Here is a 23,010-nt window from a genome sequence, read left to right as displayed (position 1 = left end):
TTCCAGCTTGTGCTTCTTCCAGCCCAGCGTTTCTCCCTAATTTCCCAAAACTCAGAGAGGACACTCCAAATTATTCCCCCGGTTATACCTGTCAGAGCCATGTCTTATCATTTTAGGCTTGTTGCTGCCATATTTCCCTTCCACAGAAACAAATTTATTCTAGTCTTATTCCTGCATAAGAAGGATGGTAATTAATACTATCCTAATAAACTATCTGCATTGCCTAATAAACTATCTGCATTTATTTGCAAAGACATCAATTACTTTTCAACAGTATTTAAGTGACTTTCTGGGAATAACTCTAGAGTCAATTACTACAAAGATTAAACATGAAGGCAAATAGAATGGGCAGTTGATACTGTGGGAAACCAGTATTAGCACTTAATTTGAATTGTTTGGGCACTGAACATCATTCATCATGAAAAAAATATGTATGTATATTTATACACACATCCTCATGTATATACACATATATCATGTAAACATTAAAAAATTCAAATATTTATATATGTAATCCATCCTTAATTATACTCGCATGAAAATTTTCTCATAACCACTAATATTCAAAGGCATACAACATTTTAGAAAACTCAGGAAAACCTCATGACACTGTAATACATCTAAAAGCAAGATTTCATGAATAAGACTGCTTAGGTTCCAATTCTTGATAGCTGTGTGAATTTGACCAAACTACTTAATTTCTCCATGTCTAAATTTCTCCATAGAGTAATATAAAAGATTTAATATTTTTAGTATTTAATATATTTAGTCCTTAGTGTATTTAGTATTTATATAGAGTACTCACAACTATGACTAATAAGTGAAAATCATCATGCATATATCTGTTATTAAGATAGTAAATTGTTGTCTAAGAAAGATATAGCTTAATTAGACGATATCCTGAAATATATACATATTTTTACAAAGTACATTCTGGATTATTGAATTATTGATTTTGATTGTTATCTATGTTTCATAAATTTATTAATTCAACAGAATTTTTAAACATACATGCTATAGAGTAAGATAGATGCTATAAAATACACACAAAGTTTTAAAAGATCCTTATTCTCAGTGAACTTAAAGTCTACTATTCTTTGAATCATTAAGATATAAATAGTTATAGTCCAAGATGGCAAGTAATAAGGCCATAAGAAGGTAGAGACAATGTGCTATGATATTTTAGACACAGTAAAAATTATTTCCAGCCAGAAGGTCTATGGAAAGATTCTTTAAGGAGAAGAAATTTTAAGTGATTCATGAAGATTAATTAGCATGCAGAGTTAAGAAGCATGCTCATTCTGGAGGATATTAGGGCACAAGGGCAAGAAAGTGAGAGACTCTGTGTGAAAGAGGATAAGACACTCTAGCACAGCATTGTTGGAGATACAGAAACATGTATATAAGAAATTTTGAATTATAGTTTTGTGCAGCTAAAAATGATCAATATTAATATTGCTATACACATTTCCAAGGCTTCCCAGATGGCTCAGTGGTAGAGAATCTGCCTGCCAATGCAAGAGACGCAGGAGACATTGGTTCAGTCCCGGGGTTGGGAAGATCCTCTGGAGGAGGAAATAGCAACCCATTCCAGTATTATTGCCTGGAGAATCCCATGGATGGAAGAGCCTGGTAGGCTCCTCCAGGGGCTTCCCTGGTGGCTCAGAGGTTAAAGTGTCTGCCTGCAATGCAGGAGACCCGGGTTCGATCCCTGGGTTGGGAAGATCCCCTGGAGAAGGAAATGGCAACCCACTCCAGTATTCTTACCTAGAGAATCCTATGGAGGGAGGAGCCTGGTAGGCTACAGTCCACGGGTTGCAAAGAGTCAGACACGACTGAGCTACTTCACTTCCAGTGTTATTGCCTGCAGAATCCCATGGACAGAGGAGCCTGGTGGGCTACAGTCAGACACAACTGAGCACAAACACACACATACATTTTTCTAGTTGTTTCATGAATATAATTTTATTTAAATGATTGAAAATATAAGATTTATGATTATATAATTATATGCATATATGTATATATGTATCATACATGTGCTGTGCTTAGTCACTCAGTAATGTCTGAATCTTTGTGACCCCCATGGACTATAGCCCACCAGGCTCCTCTGTCCATGGGGAGTCTCCAGGTAAGAATACTTGAATGGGTTGCAGTCCCTTCTCCAGGGATCTTCCCAACCCAGGAAGGGAACCCAGGTCTCCCACATTGCAGGTGGATTACTTACCATCTGAGTCACCAATCATGTACATATATATTGTTTATTTGAAATAAATGAATATTTTAAATGACTGCATACTTAAAAAAGATGAGCAATTAATTAGTCATCCAACTTTATAGGAAATGTATGTGCTCCTCACATTGTGCTATTGTCAATAAGGCTAGAATAAACAAACATATATAAATATTTGCTTGCACTCAACATTGTTTTCTTATTATATATTTTGGGAAGTGAAATTTGTATCAAAAATGTTAGCAACCTTAAGGTTTCTGGCATATAATGTCATGCTGTTGAGTACATACAATTTAAAGCCTCCAAGTAGTAACAGAATGCCATCTTAATATTTATTTTCACCTTTCTGAATTTGATAGACAGAACATTGTATATTATTTATCTTTAAATTTGCAATTTCAGCAAGAATAATGCATTTTAATTCTATTTATCATGTTTCTCTTTTAATTTTGTGAACCTGATCTATTTCCTACTATTATGAGGTCATTCACTTACTAATGATAATGTCAGAATTGTTTCACCAGAAGTAGAAAGAGAAAGCAAGCTTTCAATTAGCTTCTAAATCCAAAATAGGATTTTTTCAGAAATAAAAAATTTTGAAAATTTGTTGTTTTTAAGTCATTTTCTGCCAAATCCAATATCAGGATTATACCTGGATTTGTACCTTTTGACTTAAAATAATTTCTTTTTTATCAGTAATTTTTCTCTACTTTTTCACGGGTCTAGTGATAGTGAATGATATTACAACTATTGTAAAAGTTGTAGTGGAAAAACTCTGGATTATGTTATTTTCCTCTGTAGAGTATAAACTTTTCTTTCAGCAAAAGGTTAAATCATTGGAGGTAAACTGCAGCTATCAAAATTTTGTTTTAGGCTTTGTTAAAATGAACCAGACCACCTTACCTGCCTCCTGAGAAATCTGTATGCAGGTCAAGAAGCAACAGTTAGAATCAAACATGGAAAAATGGACTGGTTCAAAATTGGGAAAGGAGTACGTCAAGGCTGTATATTGTCACCCTGCTTATTTAACTTATATGCAGAGTACATCATGTGAAATGCCAGACTTGATGAAGCACAAACCAGAATCAAGATTTCTGGGAGAAATATCAATAACCTCAGATAAGCAGATGACACCACCCATATGGCAGAAAGCGAAGAGGAACTAAAGAGCCTCTTGATGAAAGTGAAAGAGGAGAGTGAAAAACTTGGCTTAAAACTTAGCATTCAAAAAACTAAGATCATGGCAACTGGTCCCATCACTTCATGGCAAATAGATGAGGAAACAATGGAAACAGCAAGAGACTGTATCTTCTCGGGCTGCAAACTCAGTGCAGATGGTGATTGAAACCATGAAATTAAAGATGCTTGCTCCTTGGAAGAAAAGTATGACAAACATAGACAGCATCTTAAAAAGCAGAGACATTACTTTGCCAACAATGTTCTGTCTAGTCAAAGCTATGGTTTTTCCAGTAGTCATGTATGGATGTAACAGCTGGACCATAAAGAAAGCTGAGTGCCTAAGAATTGATGCTTTTGAACTGTGGTGTTGGAGAGTCCCTTGGACTGTAAGATCAAGCCAGTCAACCCTAAAGGAAGTCAGTCCTGAATATTCATTGGAAGGATTGATGCTGAAGCTGAAACTCCAATACTTTGGCCACCTGATTCAAAGAACTGACTCATTAGAAAACACCCTAATGCTGGGAAAGATTGAAGGCAGGAGGAGAAGGGGATGACAGAGGATGAGATGGTTGGATGGAGCCACCAGCTCAATAGACACGAGTGTGAGCAAGCTCCGGGAGTTGGTGATGGACAGGGAAGCCTGTTATGTAGCAGTCCATGGGGTCGCTAAGAGTTGGACATGACCTAGTGACTAAAACTGACTAAAAATAAATATGATTCCAGTTTTGCTATATTTCAAGGGCAAATCCAACCCTTAGAGTATAATCTCAACTCCTGGGCATAGACTTTTTCAAACAAAAGCTTGGTATATTTTCTGAGGATTCTGAGTCTGAACTTTAATTTTTTTATATCAGTCTCTGCCTTCAGAAAAGGATTGAAAAAAAATTCTTCACATATTTTGTATATTTTCTACCCAAAAGGTCAGAAACATACAAGGATTTCTGCTCTCATCACTGTTGTTCAACTTCTGCTATGGGTTTAGCCAATGAAATAGTCAGGCAAGAAAAAGAAATAAAAGGAATTCAAATTGAGAAAAGATAAGTAAAACTGTCTTTATTAACAGATAACATGTGGAAAATCTGATGAACTCTACAAAATTCAGTGGTTGGTCTAAAGACTCCATTTTGTTATGAATCTATTTCTTCCAAAACTGGTTTATAGTCACAACAAACCCAGTCAAAATTTCAGCTGTCAATGTGCAAACCAGACAAGCTGGTTCTAAAATTCATTGGAAAAGTAAAGGATCTTGAAAGATGAAAAAAAGTTCCTAAACCTACACTATGTGCTTTCAAGACAAGTTATAAAGGTACAGTAATCCAGACAGTGTAGTATTGGCATACATTAGTTGAAGAGGTCGATAGAACAGGATAGTCCAGAAATATACCTACAAATACATGAAAAATTGATTTTCAGCAAAGGTACAAGGACAATTCAATGGAAGAAGAATAGTCTTTTCAACAAATGGTACTTGGAAAATTGGAAATCCATATGTATAAAATTCAAAAAAAAGAAGAAAAAACTAAATAAAACTAAAGTAAAAAAAAAAGAGAGAGAGAGAGAGAGACAAATACTTCCTACAGCTGCCACATATATGAACAGATTGAACCTCCCTATACCAATGAAAAACAATTTACTAAAAACTTTTAGCAAGTTTCATCAGATCAGATCAGTCACTCAGTCACGTCCGACTCTTTGCGACCCCATAAATCGCAGCACACCAGGCCTCCCTGTCCATCACCAACTCCCGGAGTTCACTCAGACTCACGTCCATTGAGTCAGTGATGCCATCCAGCCATCTCATCCTCTGTCGTCCCCTTCTCCTCTTGCCCCCAATCCTTCCCAGCATCAGAGTCTTTTCCAATGAGTCAGCTCTTCGCATGAGGTGGCCAAAGTCCTGGAGTTTCAGCTTCAGCATCATTCCTTCCAAAGAAATCCCAGGGCTGATCTCCTTCAGAATGGACTGCTTGGATCTCCTTGCAGTCCAAGGGACTGTCAAGAGTCTCCTCCAACACCACAATTCAAAAGCATCAATTCTTTAGCGCTCAGCCTTCTTCACAGTCCAACTCTCACATCCATACATGACCACAGGAAAAACCATAGCCTTGACTAGACAGACCTTTGTTGGCAAAGTAATGTCTCTGCTTTTGAATATGCTTTTGAATATGTCATAATTTTCCTTCCAAGGAGTAAGCATCTTTTAATTTCATGGCTGCAGTCACCATCTGCAGTGATTTTGGAGCCCAGAAAAATAAAGTCTGACACTGTTTCCACTGTTTCCCCATCTATTTCCCATGAAGTGGTGGGACCGGATGCCATGATCTTTGTTTTCTGAATGTTGAGCTTTAAGCCAACTTTTTCACTCTCCACTTTCACTTTCATCAGGAGGCTTTTTAGTTCTTCTTCACTTTCTGCCATAAGGGTGGTGTCATCTGCATATCTGAGGTGATTGATATTTCTCCCGGCAATCTTGATTCCAGCTTGTGTTTCTTCCAGTCCAGCGTTTCTCATGATGTACTCTGCATAGAAGTTAAATAAACAGGGTGACAATATACAGCCTTGACGAACTCCTTTTCCTATTTGGAACCAGTCTGTTGTTCCATGTCCAGTTCTAACTGTTGCTTCCTGACCTGCATACAAATTTCTCAAGAGGCAGATCAGGTGGTCTGGTATTCCCATCTCTTTCAGAATTTTCCACAGTTTTTTGTGATCCACATATTCTGTACCTTTCATGGGGTTCTCAAGGCAAGAATACTGAAGTGGTTTGTCTTATATATTAAGACAATATAAAACCATAGCAGAAAATCAGTGTGGGCTGACAAAATTATACTTGACAAAAAACTAAAGGACAAGAACACAGAAAATTGTCCAAGTATATACCATGGCATAGTATAATATAATCATTTTAGATTATTTAATAAATAATATTGAAATAAGTTGGAACAAAAGAAAATTTGATTACTACCTTACTTTATATACAAAAATAAGATCCAGAAGATTTTGATATAAATGTATAAAGTAAAATATTTAAACTATCAAAAGGTCAGATGAACTATCTTTAATAAACAAAAGAGCAAAAAATTTCCTAGATAAGATATAACAAATATGTCTCAGAAAGAGTAATTGAAAACTTCCACTATATCAGAAATTAAAATTTGTGTTTTAAAAGGCACAAATATGGATGATATCAACAAAGTTGAAAAAAAAAAAAAAAACCCACAGACTAGCAAAACATACCTACAAAGGTACAACCAACAAAGTATTTCCCCCCATATTTAGAATCCTTATAGTCAATTAAAAATAGTTTCATGACAACAAACAATAAAACATCTAAGAGGCAAAGAATAGAAAGAGAATACTTGCTAAAGAAACTTAAATGGCCAAAGGTATTTTAAAAATTTAGTCCCAGTAGTAGTCAGTGACATGTAAAATAAGTCAAAATAGCAACATTTATCCCATTCAATTGAAAAAGGTAAAACAGAAGACAAAATACAGCATTGGCGAAGTGTGGCCACAGAGAATGATCAAATGCTTCAACTAGGGATACAAAATGATACTCTTACTTTGAAGAATATTATCCCATATTCTAGCTATTATCCATATTTGTGTCCTGGAGAAAAAGTTCTATATGTGTACCAGGAGATATACTTAGGAAGCCATTATAACAATGTAGATTATTCCATGACAAAAGAGATATCCCTAACACAATAAGCAAAAAAACTAAAATTCAATGTGATGTTATTTTTGCAAAAAGAAATCTTACACATGTTATACAGAGTCACAGTCACACATATACACAAATATATATGCATATTAATAGGAAAAGATCAGTAGAAATCTTTCTACAAGAATATGTATGTTCATAACTAAATTTTGTTGTATTTATTTTTACTAACAAATCATAGTGGCGCATTTTTTAGAAATTTGTACTATTATATATAATTTTATATTTATCTTTTTATTTATGTATTACATTGTTCGTATTATTTTATATATTTGGGCTATTTATTTTTTAATTATTTCTTTTAAAAATGATAAGTATTAGTTTACTTTAAAAACAACAAAATAAATAATTTGGTAAAATATTTAAGAAATCTGCTTACCGTGATTTCAATTAGTGGCATTCACCGTATACTCAGGAAAGAAGCCATTTCCTTCAGGAATGCTGTCTTGACTCTCATAAGTCTGGGTTAGTTGGTCCTCCTATGAGATCCTGTGTTTAACTGTGGTTATATTGGTTCCTCTTCTCCACCAATGAGTTCCTTAAGAATTATCTGTTAACCACTGATAGAATGTAAAACATCTCACAGGGAATCAAAAGATGTTTGATAAATGAGTGACTGTGTGAAGCTACATTTCACGTGATCCTGTCCTTTTTGCATTCAGAATTATGTGCATTCTGTGACTATCAAGAGAACAGCTTTTTAAATCATTTTAAATTATTTTCATCAATAAGAGAAATAATCTAGGAACAGTAAAGGGGATGCAAAAAAGAATTGTGACCAGGTTTCCCTGGGTTTGAAAAGGAAAAACAGCTGTCTGTCTGACATCTAAATTTCCTCTTTCACATATCTCAGGCTTACAGGGACTTATCACATTGGATACGTGTCCTGAAGATAAGGAAATGGGGGTTTTAGTATGAGAATGACTTTATGATGCCTGCAAAGAGCTCAGATGGAGAATTTCTCAATCCTCTGCTCCCATCTTAAACATAAACACATGGGAATCATGCCTGCTGCTCTGCCAGTGACCATGTCTCACACACATGGCCAAGTCTGTTTTGTGTATCTATTAGCATCTTTTGTTTGTAACAGAAATTCCCAACCAAGCTAGGTGAAGTATTAAAGGAGAACTCTTTTAAACAACAGAAGTTAAAAAGACGTGTGATAAAGTAGGATTTAGGTGGGAGTCAGTTAGTGTGCCAGCCATGTTTCTCTGGATTTCTCACAGCTTCTTCCTCCCCACATACATCAACTTTGTCCTTGGGCTGACTGTCCTCCAGATGACAATATGGCTTCCAGCAGTAACCAGTGCTCCATGCTGCCCTGTTCACAAACACGGACAGATAGCAAGCAAATCACTTTGCAACACCATTAAATGAAGGTATTGAGGTTCCTGAGCTTTACTACACTTTACTACCAATTATGTTGCCAAGGAAAAGCCATGAGTCATTTATAAGCCTGAGTTACCTGAACCAGTCCCTATTGCAAAAATATACACTTGAGACTTGGGGTGGAATCAGTTCTACCAAAGTGACTCAGCTTCTTCCCAAAGGAGAAGGGCTGGAATGAATCATGGTCTATGTCATTTCCACACTGTTGAAGAAGGCCCTGAAAGCTTTTGCCAACATTCACATGTTTTAGAGTATGCTTTGCCTTCTTATACTCATGAGTCATCTCTCTGTGCAAAGTATGTATCAGAAAAAGACATTCAATACAACAAATGACTGGCTCCAGAAATATCCTAGTTATCAGTGCACCAATCACACTACTTCAGTTAGTATTGTGAAGGAGAAGCTGTAATAACTTGCTTATATCCTAAGTAATCTAGTCATGGTAAAATTGGGAACAAATATCTTAATATTATCAGACACATGTGGCCATAATTCTAACCCAGAAGCAATGCCTGTCTCTATACCCAAGTCTAATACAGTCTTCCACTTTCTCCACAATAGAGCACATTGGCCTTTCAATACCTCAGACAGGCTAAATTGTTTCCACAGTCAGCCTTTTTAACATTTGCTCTCTCTGTTCCTGGCCTTGTCCTTTGTGCAACTTGTACACTCATAGCTTTGTGATCTCTGTTCAAATGTCACCTATTCTATAGTATTCTCCCTGATCATGTGTCCAAAGCATATATCTTGATTCTCATCACTGTCCATAACATTATCGTCCTTTATTTTCATCACAGGACTAATAGTACATCAAAGTATTATGTATTTTTTACTACATTTTACTATTTTTTAAAATTTGTTAATTGCCTATAATTCCTACTTAAAACTAAGTAAAATGAAGGCAGCATCTTGATTTTATTTGCTATAATGTCCCTGCATCTGTAATAATGTCCAACAAAACACAAATACCACTTTCGTGGTGATAAGTGCAAATAGCTTAGCGTGACAAGCTGTGATCTGGGTTATATGATCTAACACCTGTCATTCATCACATAAATGCTGAGATTTTGAATATTTATGACATATAAATGAACTATTATGTATATGTATATGAGTTGCTCAGTTGTGTCCAACTCTTTGCGACCCCATGAACTGTAGCCTGCCAGGCTCCTCTGTCCACAGAATTGTGCAGGCAAGAATACCAGAGTGGGTTGCCATTTCCTTTTCCAGGAGATCTTCCCAAGCCAGAGATTGAACCCAGTTCTCCCGCATTGCATGAAGATTCTTCACCATCTGGGCCACCAAGAAAGTCTAATACTATTGTATAGTGAAGTACTTTAAAAATTATAAAATTCTATACACTTCAAATTATTTCTGTAATAATCAAGTTGCTTGATGTATGGCTATGCTATGCTAAGTCATTTCAGTCATGTCCAACTGTGTAACCCCATAGACGGAAGCCCACCAGGCTCCCCCGTCCCTGGGATTCTCCAGGCAAGACACTGGAGTGGGCTGCCATTTCCTTCTCCAATGCATGAAAGTGAAAAGTGAAAGTGAAGTTGCTCAGTCGTGTCCGACTCTTAGCGACCCCATGGACTGCAGCCTAACAGGCTCCTCCGTCCATGGGATTTTCCAAGCAAGAGTATGTATGGCTAGATAGACAGAAATGCTAGAATATATTAATAGAAAATTATGATAATAGCATGCTGCCAAATAGTTTACAAAAATATTATATAAATAAAAATTTATTGCTGTTGCTGCTAAGTCGCTTCAGTCGTGTCCCACTCTGTGCAACATAGTTGATAAGAGTTGCCATAGTTATTTACAGAATGCTAACTAAACATAGTTTAGTTTTTCTAAACATAGTTTTTCTAGGGAAAACCACAGGACCATTCAGGTATGACCTAAATCAAATGCCTTATGATTATACAGTGGAAGTGAGAAATAGATTTAAGGGCCTAGATCTGATAGATAGAGTGCCTGATGAACTATGGACTGATGTTCGTGACATTGTACAGGAGACAGGGATCAAGATCATCCCCATGGAAAAGAAATGCAAAAAAGCAAAATGGCTGTCTGGGGAGGCCTTACAAATAGCTGTGAAAAGAAGAGAAGCAAAAAGCAAAGGAGAAAAGGAAAGATATAAGCATCTGAATGCAGAGTTCCAAAGAATATCAAGGAGAGATAAGAAAGCCTTCCTGAGCGATCAATGCAAAGAAACAGAGGAAAACAACAGAATGGGAAAGACTAGGGATCTCTTCAAGAAAATGAGAAATACCAAGGGAACGTTTCATAAAAAGATGGGCTCGATAAAAGACAAAATGGTATGGACCTAACAGAAGCAGAAGATATTAAGAAGAGGTGGCAAGAATACACAGAACTGTACAAAAAAGAGCTTCAAGACCAAGATAATCACGATGGTATGATCACTGACCTAGAGCCAGACATCTTGGAATGTGAAGTCAAGTGGGCCTTAGAAAGCATCACCATGAATAAAGCTAGTGGAGGTGATGGAATTCCAGTTGAGCTATTTCAAATCCTGAAAGATGATGCTGTGAAAGTGCTGCACGCAATATGCCAGCAAATTTAGAAAACTCAGCAGTGGCCACAGGACTGGAAAAAGTCAGTTTTCATTCCAATCCCAAAGAAAGGCAATGCCAAAGAATGCTCAAACTACCACACAATTGCACTCATCTCACACACTAGTAAAGTAATGCTCAAAATTCTCCAAGCCAGGCTTCAGCAATACGTGAACCGTGAACTTTCAGATGTTCAAGCTGGTTTTAGAAAAGGTAGAGGAACAAGAGATCAAATTGCCAATATCCACTTCATCATGGAAAAAGCAAGAGAGTTCCAGAAAAACTTCTATTTCTGCTTTATTGACTATGCCAAAGCCTTTGACTGTGTGGATCCCATCAGGAAGCTTCCATAGCTTCTAATCCTTATCCATCAGAGGGCCAACATAATGAAAACCACAATCACAGAAAACGAATCAAACTGATCACATGGACCACAGCCTTATCTAACTCAATGAAACTATGAGTCATGCCATGTAGGGCCACCCAAGATGGAAGGGTCAAGATAGAGAGTTCTGACAAAATGTAGTCCCCTGGAGAAGGAAATGGCAAACCACTTCAGTATTCTTGCCTTGAGAACCCCATAACAGTATAAAAGACAAAAAGATAGGACACTGAAAGATGAATTCCAGAGGTCAGTAAGTGCCCAATATGCTATTGACATCAGTGGAGAAATAACTCCAGAAAGAATGAAGAGATGGAGCCAAAGCAAAAACAACACCCAGTTGTGGATGGGACTGGTGATAGAAGCAAGATTTGATGCTGCAAAGAGCAATAATGCATAGGAACCTGGAATGTTAGGTCCATGAATCAAGGAAAATTGGAAGTGGTCAAACAGGAGATGGCAAGAGTGAACATCAACATTTTAGGAATCAATGAACTAAAACAGACTGGAATGGGTGAATTTAACTCAGATGACCATTATATGTACTACTGCGGGCAAGAATCCCTTAGAAAAAAAATGCAGTAGCCATCATAGTCAACAAGAGGGTCCGAAATGCAGTACTTGGATGCAATCTCAAAAATGATAGAAGGATCTCTGTTTGTTCCCAAGGCAAATCATTCAATATCACAGTAATCTAAGTCTATGCCCTGACCACTAATGCTGAAGAAGCTGAAGTTGACCAGTTCTATGAAGACCTACAAGACCTTCTAGAACTAACACCCAGAAAAGATCTCCTTTTCATTATAGGGGACTGGAACGCAAAAGTAGGAAGTCAAAAGATACCTGGAGTAACAGGCAAATTTGACCTTGGAGTACAAAGTGAAGCAGATCATAAGGCTAACAGAGTATTGCCAAGTGAATGCACTGGTCATAGTAAACACCCTCTTCAATCAATACAAGAGAAGTCTCTACACATGGACATCACCAGATGGTCAATGCCAAAATTAGATTGATTATATTCTTTGCAGCCAAAGATGGAGAAGCTCTATACAGTCAGCAACAACAAGACCGAGAGCTTACTGTGGCTCAGATCATGAATTCCTTATTGCCAAATTCAGACTTAAATTGAAGAAAGTTGGGAAAACCACTAGACCATTCAAGTATGACCTAAATCAAATCCCATATGATTATACAGTGGAAGTGACAAATAGATTCAAGGGATTACATCTGATAGATAGAGCGCCTGAAGAACTATGGACTGAGTTTTATGACAGCTGTACAGGAGGCAGGGACCAAGACCATCCCCAAGAAGAAGAAATGCAAAAGGGCAAAATGGCTGTCTGAGGAGGCCTTACAAATAGCTGAGAAGAAAAGAGAAGATTAAGGCAAAGTAGAAAAGGAAAGATATACCCATTTAAATGCAGAGTTCCAAAGAATAGCAGGGAGAGATAAGAAAGCCTTCCTCAGTGATCAATGCAAAAGAGGAAAACAATAGAATGGGAAAAACTAGAGATCTCTTCAAGAAAATTAGAGATAACGAGGGAACATTTCATGCAAAGATGGGCTCCATGAAGGACAGAAATGGTATGGACCTAACAGAAGCAGAAGATATTTAGAAGAGGTGGCAAGACACAGAAGAACTATACAAAAAAGATCTTCATGAACTAGATAATCATGATGGTGTAATCACTCACCTAGAGCCAGACAACCTGGAATGCGAAGTCAAGTGGGCCTTAGAAAGCATCACTACCAACAAAGCTAGTGGAGGCGATGGAAGTCCAGTTGAGCTATTTCAATCCTAAAAGATGATGGTGTGCAAGTGCTGCACTCAAAATGCCAGCAAATTTGGAAAACTCAGCAGAGACCACAGAACTGGAAAAGGTCAGTTTTCATTCTAATCTCAAAGAAAGGCAATGCCAAAGAATGCTCAATCACACAATTGCACTTATCTCACATGCTAGCAAAGTAATGCTCAAAATTCTCCAAGGCAGGCTTCAACAGTATATGAACTATGAAATTCCATATGTTCAAGCTGGATTTAGAAAAGGCAGAGGAACTAGAGATCAAATTGCCAGCATCTACTGGACCATTAAAAAGCACATGAGTTCCAGAAAAACATCTATTTCTGCTTTATTGACTATACCAAAGCCTTTGACTGTGTGGATCACAACAAACTATGGAAAATTCTTAAAGATATTGGGAATACCAGACCACCTGACCTGCCTCCTGAGAAATCGGGATGCAGGTCAAGAAGCAACAGTTAGAACCAGACATGGAACAACAGACTGGTTCCAAATTGGGAAAGGAGTACCTCAAGGCTATATATTGTCATCATGCTTATTTAACTTATATGCAGAGTACATCATAGGAAACGCTGGGCTGGAAGAAGCACAAGCTGGAATCAAGATTGCCGGGAGAAATATCAATAACCTCAGATATACAGATGACACACAGTTATGGCAGAAAGTGAAGAACTAAAGAACCTCTTGATGAAAGTTAAAGGGGAGAGTGAAAAAGTTGACTTACAGCTCAACATTCAGAAAACTAAGATCATGGTATCTTGTCCCATCACTTCATGGCAAATAGATGGGGAAATAATGGAAGCAGTGAGAGACTTTATTTTGGGGGGCTCCAAAATCATTGCAGATGGTGACTGTAGCCATGAAATTAGAAGACGCTCGCTCCTTGGAAGCAAAGCTATAACCAACCTAGACAGCATATTAAGAAGCAGAGATATTAGTCTGCTGACAAAGGTCCTTCTAGTCAAAGCTACGGTTTTTCCAGTAGTCGTGTATGGATGTGAGAGTTGGACTATTAAGAAAGCTGAGCACTGAAGAATTGATGCTTTTGAACTGTGGTATTGGAGAAGACTCTTGAGAGTCCCTTGGACTGCAAGGAGATCCAACCAGTCCATCCTAATGGAAATCAATCCTGAATATTCATTGGAAGGACTGATGCTGAAGCTGAAACTCCAATACTTTGCCCACGTGATGTGAAGAACTGACTCATTTGAAAAGACCATGATGCTGGGAAAGATTGAAGGCAGGAGGAGAGGGGGACGACAGAGGATGAGATAGTTGGATGGCATCACTGACTCGATGGACATGAGTTTGAGTAAACTCCGGGAATTGTTGATGGACAGGGAAGCCTGGCGCGCTGCAGTCCATGGGGTCACAAAGAGTTGGACAGGACTGAGTGACTGAACTAAACTAAACATATGAGTGGGGTTGTGCTAAATTTCTTTTGCAGTTTCTCTCTTTTAGTCCTCACTAACAGCTTAATATTATGCTCAGTCACTCAGTTGTGTTTGACTCTGTGACCCCATGGATTGTGGCCCGCCAGGCTCCTCTGTCCACGGATAGCCATTCCTTCTCCAGGGGAACTTCCCCACCCAGAGACTGAACTTATGTCTCCTGCATTGCAGGCAGATTCTTTACCATCTGAGACACCAGGGAAACCCAGCAACTTAATATGGTGGTTATTAGAATAGTTGCCAATTTATGTTTTGCACAGAGAGATTAAGTGAATCCTCAAGATCATACAACCCTTAAATTGTAAAGCAGGGGCTGTTGCAGAAACCAGTACTGGAGAAACCAAGCACCACACTTGGAGAGTTATAGAACTCAGATTTATTACATCAGCAGCCTAGAGGAGTTAACACCCCAAGCTCTGAGCCTCGAACAAAGGGATTACAGAGTTTTTACAAACAGTAGTGGGTAACACTAGCTGTTAATAGGCTAGTTTAAACTAAGGGGTTTCATGTGCACGGGAACAGCACTCAAGATGGAGAGGGGATGCCTGGCCTGGACAGGCATGATTAAGCAAGTTTGCAGGGGCTGGGAAATTGCAAAGAGCAGGACAAGGGTGAGTGAGATAAACTCCAGCTCCTAGTATTACAAGTCCCCACTTTCTGAGACTACACGACCTATGTAATCTAGACTTTGCAAGGGGTAAGCTGAGTTACAGAGGCAGAAGGAGAAGGAGATTCTCTAAGACCCTTCTCATTTTCTTCTCTACTCGATAAATGTAACCTGTCTGGAAAAATGCCTAAAGTGACTGTGCACGTGCTCAGTCATCAAGTCATGTTCAACTCTTTGCAACTCCATGGACTGTAGCATGCCCAGTTCTCTGTCCCTGGATTTCCTAGGCAAGAATACAGGAGTGGGTTGCCATTTCCTTCTCCAAGGGATCCTTTCTAACCAAGGGATCAAACCCACGTCTCCTGCTTAGCAGGCATATTCTTTACCACTGAACCAACAGGGAAGCACCCACTTAAAGTGACTAGGGTTACTCAAAAGAGTTACTGAAAACAATAGGATCTAGTGTGGAGAATACAAATTGAAAAGTAAAAAGTCATTAAAACCTCAACCTGAAGATGGCGGAGGAGTAGGTGGATGTGGAGTACATCTCTCCACAGATACATCAGGAATACACCTTCAGACACAGAAGTGCCTGCAGAACACCAGCTGAGAGCGGACAGAAGTACCTGACCAGAGGAAAAGAATATATAGAACCATGAAAAACTCGGTAGGATGAAGGAATTAGGGGGGAAAACAGGAATGTTAGTAGGACTGGACCCGCCCTTGGTGGGTGGGGGAACAGAAGCAGGGGTCCAATCCCAACATCAGGGCAATTGTCTGAGTCAGAGGAGAAACATTTAAGGCTGAGAGTGAAACAGCTAATTTGTGATAGCCTAAATAAGACAGAATCAGTCCTTGCAGCAGCCATACATACCCCCGACAGGGTCCCCAGGAAGCCACAGCAGCTGGGAGCTGGAGTTTGGGGAGTGTGGAGCGATTCCAGGGTGAGTGCTGCTGTTGACTGCAGAGAGAGAGATCGAGGGGAGGTGAGGGAGGAGACTAATGGGAAATGCCTGTAGAAGAAAGCCAGGCAGCCATGGAAGCAAGGTGATACTGCTGAGTCACACGTAGGAGGTAAAGCCATCACCATAGCCTCTCTCACCCCACACGCCAGCACCAGCACCTGAACAATAGAGTCTGGCCCATCAAACACCCCAGGCACTGAACTACAGGGCAGGACCCCACCCAGGGTGCTCCTTTAAGTGCCTGACTTGAGGATCTACAGAGTAGTACCCCAGCAGGGGCGGCTCTATGTGCGTGACACGCCGAACAATAGAGAAGGACCTCAGGCAAGGGAGCCCTCTAAGTGTCTGAACGAGCAGAGCAGCAGAGATAAATTGGCCAGAGCCCTTCTGATCGCTAGCTACAAGAGGCTTGGGAAAAGACTCTGATAGGGCCATAATTCCTGTGGTGGAGGCAGTCCGTGTCCCTGCACACTTGGTGCCAGCAGGGTCTCTGCAAACTAAGCAGCTGCGCCACCTTCACGCTCAACTCTAACTGGGGCAGAGCTGCCACAGGCAAAAAAGTGTTTCGCATCTATGCACACAGGCTTCAGTAGTGTCTAACTCTTTGCAACCCTGTAGACTGTGGCCTGCCAGGCTTCTCTGTAAGAGAGGGGGGTTCTCCAGGCAAGAATACTGGAGCATATTGGCCAATACTGGCTGCCATACCCTTCTAGAGCACTATATTTCCTGCTGCCCTAGCCACCAACTCCCCTGAGTGCCTGGTGCTGCCAGAACCCCTGCGACCCAAACAGCTGCACCACCTCCACACCTGGCCCTCACAGGGGCAGACCAAGGCCTCCAGGGCAGCCTCAGGAGTAAACCCCGGTGGACAATCCACATTCAGAGGTGGAAATAAAACCATAATTGAAACTCAGGGGCAGTGTGGCTGAGGAAGAAGACCCAAAACCTTCCCACCAGCTGTACAAGCTGCAGATTAAATCCACACAATCAACTAGGCAGATTCTGTGTCTATGGAATATAAAAAGGTCACTGAGAGCTCCCACAAAAGAAAACACACTAATCCTGATAGCTGTGGACATTGGAGGCAAGAACACAGAGGAGTAGGACCAGATTAGAATCTGAGCTGCCCCCACAGCAGGTCCAGAGATCAGCACAGTGTTGGAGGGCATCCGAGGGAGGTGAGGTGGACTGTGACTCCCAGCAAGGGAAAGGACTCTAACAGCCGTGACTCAAGAAAACATTTATGATTCTTATGTTTTCACTTGCTCTGTAGATTCTTTTGGATTTTCTTTTCTTTTGTTTTTTCCTTTTTTCCTTCCTCTGTTGTAGTTGTCAATTTTATTGGCACTATGAAATCTAATTAAGCTTTTCAATTTTTTTTCCTCAGTCACATTTTATTGCTGTTATAAACCTCTATCTCTATGTTGGCCTTTTGCAGTTCTGTGGAGTTTTCCTTTTCTTTTTCTCTCTCTTTTTTTAGTTTTAATTTTTTAAACCTATTATTATTTTTTCTACATTTATTCCTTTGTTTTTTTTCCTACTGTTCTTTTCCCCTTGCAGTTGATCTTTAATATATATAAATCTTCTTTATCTACCTCTATTTAACTTTGCATATCTATTCTTTCTTTCCTTCCCTCTCAACATATTGCTACTTTTATTTTCATTGCTATATTCCCCAATTGGCACCTTGCTCTAGTTTTGTTTTCCAGTTTGTGCTTTACTTAGTTTTGTTCTTAACTGATAAATATAATTTTAGATTTACTTTGTTCACCAGGTCCATCTACTATACTTTATTTTTTGTTAGACTGTTTTCACTTTGTTCATCGGTGTATATGTATATGTGTATATTCCATTATTTTAATTATTATTTGCCAGATTTTATAACTGCCATTTGTCTGGGGTTCATCTTTGATTTCTCATTTTTGGATATTTGTTTTAATCTCCCTTAATGCCATAACAAACCACCTGTGGAATCTTTGTTCCTGACCAGAGATCAAACCCTGAGCCTTTAGAGTGGGAGCACTGACTCCAAGACCCTAGACTACCAGAGAACTAACCCTAGGGAGTATCAAATAGTGAGAACTCACACAAAGGAAACCACTTGAATACAAGACCAGGCATCACCCAACCACCAGTAGCACCCTGTGTAGGACTCCTCATCTAAACAACAAACAAAACAGAAATAAAAGCCCAATCATCAGCAGACAGGATTACCACCTCACTCAGCCTTTCCCACCAAAGGAAAAACAAACAAAGAAACAAAAACTCAGCACAAATCTCACCATATATGAAGCTTACACAAGCCATTGGACCAAACTTAGGAGGGCAGAAACCAAAAGAAAGAAAGAATTCAAACTTGAAGCTTGGGAAAAGGACACCTCAAACACAATAAGTTAAAAAAAAATAATGAAAAGATAGAGATATACTACACAAATGAAGAAACAAACTAGAAACATGGAAATCCAAATAAATGAAGAGGAAATAGGCAAACTACCTGAAAAAGAATTCAGAATAATGATAGTAAAGATGATCAAAAATCTTGAAACCAAAAAGGAGAAAATGCAAGAATCAATTAACAAAGACCTAGAAGAATCGAAGAATAAACATACAGAGACAAACAACACAATTACGGAAACTAAAAATACTCTAGAAGGAATCAATAGCAGAATATCTGAAGCAGAAGAACGAGTCAGTAAACTGGAAGATAAAATGGTGGAAATAACTTCTGTAGAGCAGAATAAAGTAAAAAGAATGAAAAGAACTGAGGAGTGTCTCAGACCTAAGGGACAATATCAAACGCACCAACATTCGAATTATAGGGCTCCAAGAAGAAGAAGAGAAAAAGAAAGGGTATGAGAAAATTTTTGAAAAGATTATAGTTGAAATTTTCCCCAGCATGGAAAAGGAAAAAATCAATCAAGTCCAAGAGACACAAAGAGTCCCATACAGGATAAACCCAAGGAGAAACACACCAAGACACGTACTAATCAAACTAACAAAGACTAAATACAAAGGAAGAATATTACAAGCAGCAAGGGAGAAGAAACAAGTAACATACAAGGGAAACCCCATACACTTAACAGCAGATCTTTCAGCAGAAACTGCAGACCAGAAGGGAGGGTGGATATATTTAAAGTATTGAAAGGGAAAAATCTACAACCAAGATTACAGTACCTAGCAATGATCTCATTCAAAATTGATGGAGAAATAAAAAGCTTTTCAGACAAGCAAAAGTTAAGAGAATTCAGTACCACCAAACCAGCTTTACAACAAATGTTAAAGGGACTTATATAGTCAAGAAATACAAGAGTAGAAAAAGATCTACAAAATCAACCCCAAACAATTGAGAAAATGGTAGTAGGAACATATATATCAATAATTACTTTAAATGTAAATGGATTAAATGCTCCAACGAAAAGACACAGACTGGCTGAATGGATACAAAAACAAGACCCATATATATGCTGTCTACAAGAAACCCATTTCAGACCTCAATACAGGTATAGACTGAAAGTGAGAGGATGGAAAAATATACTCCAAGCAAACTGGAAGCAAAAGAAAGCTGGAGTAGCAATCCTCATATCAGACAAAACAGACCTTAAAATAAAGAAGATTACAAGAGATGAGGAAGGACACTACATAATGATCAAGGAATCAATCCAAGAGGAAGACATAACAATTGTAAATATCTATGCACCCAACGTAGGGGCACCTCAATACATAAGACAAACACTAACAGACATAAAAGGAGAAGTTGATAGTAACACAATAATAGTTAGAGACTTTAACATTCCACTAACACCAAAGGACAGATCATCAAAACAGAAAATTAATAAGGAAACACAGGTCTTAAATGATACTTTTGATGAGATGGATCTCATTGATATCTTCAGGACATTCCATCAAAATTCAGAAGAATACACCTTCTTTTCAAGTGCACATGGAACATTCTCCAGGATAGACCACATGTTGGGTCACAAATCAAACCTCAGTAAATTTAAGAAAATTGAAATATCAAGCATCTTCTCTGACCACAACGCTATGAGACTAGATATCAATTACAAGAAAAAAACTGTAAGAAACACAAACACATGGAGATTAAACAACACGTTTCCAAATAACCACCAGGTTACTGAAGAAATCAAAAGAGAAATCAAAAACTTTCTAAAAACAAATGACAATGAAAACACAACAATTCAAAACCTATGGAATGCAGCAAAAGTGGTTCTAAGAGGGAAGTTTATAGCAATAAAATCCTACCTCAAGAAACAAGAAAAACATCGAATAGATAACCTAACTTTACACCTAAAACAACTGGAAAAAGAAGAACAAAAATCCCCCCAAAATTAGTAGAAGGAAAGATATCATAAATATCTGAGCAGAAATAAATGAAAAAGAAATGAAAGAAATAATAGTAAAGATTAATAAAACTAAAAGCTGGTTCTTTGAAAAGATAAACAAAATTGACAAGACTTTAGCAGACCCATCAAGAGAAAACAAGAGATGAATCAAATCAACAAAATTAGAAATGAAAAAGGAGAGGTTACAACAGACAATGCGAAATACAAAGGATTATGAGACTATTATGAACAACTATATGGCAATAAAATGGGTAACCTGGAAGAAATGGACAGATTCTTAGAAAAGTTTAATCTTCCAAGATTGAACCAGGAAGACATAGAAATTATGAACAACCCAATTACAAGCACTGAAATTGAAACTGCGATCAGAAATCTCCCCCAAAACAAAAGCCCAGGACCAGATGGCTTCACAGGAGAATTCTATCAAACTTTTAGAGAAGACCTAATGCCTATCCTTCTAAAACTCTTTCAAAAAATTGCAGAGGAAGGAACACTTCCAAACTCATTCAACAAGGCCACCGTCACCCTGATACCAAAACCAGACAAAGACAACACAAAAAAAGAAAACTACAGGCCAATATCACTGATGAACATAGATGCAAAAATCCTCAACAAAATTTTAGCAAACAGAATTCAGCAACGCATCAAAAAGCTCATACACCATGATCAAGTTGGGTTTATTCTAGGAATGCAAGGATTCTTAATTATGCACAAATCAATCAGTGTGATACATCATATTAACAAAATTGAAAGATAAAAACCATATGATCATGTCAATAGACGCAGAAAAAGCCTTTGACAAAATTCAGCACCCATTTATGATTAAAACTCTTCAAAAAATGGGCATAGAAGGAAGCTACCTCAACATAACAAAGGCCATATATGATAAACCTACAGCAAACATTATCCTCAATGGTGAAAAACTGAAAGCATTTCCCCTAAGGTCAGGAACAAGACAAGGGTGTCCACTTTCACCACTATTATTCAACATAGTTCTGGAAGTCCTAGCTACAGCAATCAGAAAAGCAAAAGAAATAAAAGGGATCCAGATCAGAAAAGTAGTAAAGCTCTCACTGTTTGCAGATGACTTCATACTATACGTAGAAGACCCTAAAGATAGTATAAGAAAATTACTAGAGCTAATCAGTGAATTTAGCAAAGTCGCAGGATAAAAATCAATACACAGAAATCACTTGCATTTCTATATACTAACAATGAAAAATCAGAAAGAGAAATTAAGGAATCAATCCCATTCACCATTGCAACAAAAAGAATTAAATATCTAGGAATAAACTTACCTAAGAAGACAAACCTGACCTGCCTCTTGAGAAACCTATATGCAGGTCAGGAAGCAACAGTTAGAACTGGACATAGAACAACAGACTGGTTCCAAATAGGAAAAGGAGTACATCAAGGCTGTATATTGTCACCCTGCTTATTTAACTTATACGCAGAGTACATCATGAGAAACGCTGGGCCGGAAGAAGCACAAGCTGGAATCAAGATTGCCAGGAGAAATATCAATAACCTCAGATATGCAGATGACACTACCCTTATGGCAGAAAGTGAAGAGGAACTGAAAAGCCTCTTGATGAAAGTGAAAGAGGAGAGTGAAAAAGTTGACTTACAGCTCAACATTCAGAAAACGGAGATCATGGTATCTGGTCCCATCACTTCATGGCAAATAGATGGGGAAACAGTGGAAACAGTGTCAGACTTTATTTTTTGGGGCTCCAAAATCACTGCAGATGGTGATTGCAGCCATGAAATTAAAAGACGCTTACTCCTTGGAAGGAAAGTTATGACCAACATAGATAGCATATTCAAAAGCAGAGACATTACTTTGCCAACAAAGGTCCATCTAGTGAAGGCTATGGTTTTTCCAGTGGTCATGTATGGATGTGAGAGTTGGACTATAAAGAAAGCTGAGTGCCAAAGATCAATGCTTTTGAACTGTGGTGTTGGAGAAGACTCTTGAGGGTCCCTTGGACTGCAAGGAGATCCAAGCAGTCCATTCTGAAGGAGATCAGCCCTGGGATTTCTTTGGAAGGAATGATGCTAAAGCTGAAACTCCAGTACTTTGGCCACCTCATGCGAAGAGTTGACTCATTGGAAAAGACTCTGATGCTGGGAGGGATTGGGGGCAGGAGGAGAAGGGGACGACAGAGGATGAAATGGCTGGATGGCATCACTGAGTTGATGGACGTGAGTCTGGGTGAACTCCGGGAGTTGGTGATGGACAGGGAGGCCTGGCGTGCTGCGCTTCATGGGGTCGCAAAGAGTCAGACACGACTGATCAACTGAACTGAACTGAACTGAAGGAGACAAAAAACTGTACACA

The 23,010-nt window shown here is 38.6% G+C and overlaps 1 long non-coding RNA gene across 1 annotated transcript in view; it reads right to left on the bottom strand.

Annotated features, from left to right (window-relative positions):
• LOC139182711 (uncharacterized) overlaps positions 1 to 22,749 on the bottom strand; it is a 36,605-nt gene extending 13,856 nt beyond the window's left edge. The window contains exon 1 of the long non-coding RNA XR_011566240.1: positions 7,513 to 22,749. This is a non-coding gene — a long non-coding RNA (uncharacterized lncRNA). The remainder of the gene's footprint in view (positions 1 to 7,512) is intronic.
• Between the last annotated feature and the right edge of the window lie 261 nt (positions 22,750 to 23,010).

Source organism: Bos indicus, chromosome 4 (assembly GCF_029378745.1).
Source record: "Bos indicus isolate NIAB-ARS_2022 breed Sahiwal x Tharparkar chromosome 4, NIAB-ARS_B.indTharparkar_mat_pri_1.0, whole genome shotgun sequence".
Taxonomy (NCBI): Eukaryota; Metazoa; Chordata; class Mammalia; order Artiodactyla; family Bovidae; genus Bos; species Bos indicus.
This window is presented reverse-complemented; position numbering and strand designations above follow the sequence as displayed.